The 2,289-nt window shown below is 40.7% G+C and overlaps 1 pseudogene; it reads right to left on the bottom strand.

The window, feature by feature from the left end:
* Positions 1-1,889: 1,889 nt before the first annotated feature.
* Positions 1,890-2,043, bottom strand: LOC122805066 (annotated as a pseudogene).
* Between the last annotated feature and the right edge of the window lie 246 nt (positions 2,044-2,289).

Raw genomic sequence — 2,289 nt, forward strand, 5'->3', positions numbered from 1 at the left:
ATGGTAAAATGCTGCTCATTGCTGGGCTCATATCAACATGGGATACATATTCTGAGAGCTCCACAATATCTCTCTTCATATTGTATAGGGGTATGTCTTAAGTCATTTACACCCAGATGATCTACGATTGTGTCATACTGGTACATGTAGTCCAAAGACCCGAGTGCATGTGTAATGTGATGGATTCTGGCCCCTGATAAGAAACTGACCATTTCTCTTTCAGTCTCCAATGTCCAGAAAGTTGGATTGTGGGGTGGCTTGCCTTATGGTATTATAAGTAGTGCCTCAGCATATGTGGGTCTATGTGTCTATTTTGAACTATGTGTGATGGATGCAGCATGTGTATTACTGAAAACCTGATTGACATTAGGAGTGCTTTTATGTGAGATCTTTGCCTCCAGTGACATTGTGTAAATACATCTCTCACATACCATATCAGTTTGTTTGAGAATTAATTGGTTGCCAGTAAACATGAGGCAGTTTCTGCATTGCCTCAGGATGCCAATATTCACCAAACCGGTAACAGAGATAGTAGAAAAATTCATATCCATGGCAGCAAACCTTTTTTTATTGATTAGACAGTTGGAGTCAACTCTGGGGACAGTGCTTGTCACTTCAACTTAGTTGTGCCATGTGCAGCTAGGTATTGTTGACATTTCAATGGTACTTTTACAGGAAAAATGTCAGCTCAGGGTGTCTGCTTCTATACAGGGCACTCCCAAACACTTGAAGGGAAACTAATAAGTAGACCCTGATGTTTTATGGATGAAGTATTTAGGCAGATATTCTAAAGTTAGGTTAGACACCAGGAAATCAAGCAGTATTTACTAAAAATTAAGAAATAGCTTCTCAAAAATGATGAAAAGAGGGGAGTCACCTGAATGGCTACTGCCTGGCTACTACTAGTGCAGGTCTCACCACAGCTTCAAGCTGCTGGGATACTTTCTTGTATATTGATATGTTCTTGGCTCAACAGAAGCAAAACAGTATCACCAATCCCAACATGAAAAGCAGGTCACAGGATCTTTGGTAGTCCACAGTCTTGTCCCAGATGATGCGAGGGTCTGTAGGCTTGCTGTAGCCTTTTCCTGGTAGATGCCTTAAATAGCATTCAGATCAATCAGGAAGGTCAAACACAGACACTTACTGCCCAACCAGAAACAGTCAGGAATCGATGGACTCTGCTGCTTCTCTCACCAGGAGCAAATTATAATTACAAATTCCAAGCTGGTGCCTATTAAGCAGTTATTAGGCTTTCTGCTGATCAGAAGTCTCCAGGAAATAATGCCCAATGTTCCTTTTCTCACCAGGAGCAAAACAGAAGCACTAATCCCAAGACAAATACTAAGAAGCAGAACATGGGCTCTCCAGTAATTGGATATCTTGGAGGAGACGTTGCAGATTTTAAAGGCAAGATGGAATAAAAGGTTTAAGATCCTAAGAGCTACAGTGTGCACTAAACAGTTATACATGAAAGAGGGAGTAACTTAAGCTTTAGGTATCTAAGTGGAGAGCCACTCATTTTAAAAGACCAATATAGAATGGAAGGGGGTGGGCACTTTGTATACTTGCTCTATGGAATACAGTGGGCTTGCCAATAAATTTAATTAGCTGAAGGGAGTGATTTCGCAAAATGATAACTTTATGCTTACTCAAAATAACCAATGAAAGAGGAGAGGGAAGTAGATATGTGGTCAAAGTAAAATAAGGGGCAGGCAACTGGAAAGATGATTGAGTTTAAAAACAAAACAGCAGCAGTGGGGGGCTTAATTTATGTATGATTCACTGAGTTTAAAGAAAATAAATCACAATATACAAAACAGAAGGTAATAAAGGAATATAAAATAGAAGAAAGGAAAAACAAACTAACCTTTCCATCACAGCAAGTTGTGGCAGAGTCTGGGTGAGCTTTTCCAGCAGTCATAAATAATACAGCTCCTACATTTGGGGAAATCATAGGGGTCAATCCAACCTAAGTGGAATGGAAGAACATCACCCAGGGGAACCAAACTCATGGTCAAAGCACCCCCGCCAGGTAAGTATTTGATGAGAATTATTTATATGGATAACCACAATGGGAAGGAACTAGGGCTGGGCAGAAAAGTGTAGGTTTGTGTAAAAAGAAGTTACGTTCTTACCATAATGTTCCATCTGTGTTGTTGATCTTCATTCATTCACTACTGATGGGTCTTGGTTCTGGCCTCGGAACTGACTTGGCCGATACAACAAGCTCACGCCAGCCAAAAAACTCTTGAGCCAAGTCTTACCCATAGTGCCCCTTTCCTCATC

The sequence above is a fragment of the Protopterus annectens genome, chromosome 6.part0, assembly GCF_019279795.1.
Source record: "Protopterus annectens isolate FY-2018-M chromosome 6.part0, PAN1.0, whole genome shotgun sequence".
Taxonomy (NCBI): Eukaryota; Metazoa; Chordata; order Ceratodontiformes; family Protopteridae; genus Protopterus; species Protopterus annectens.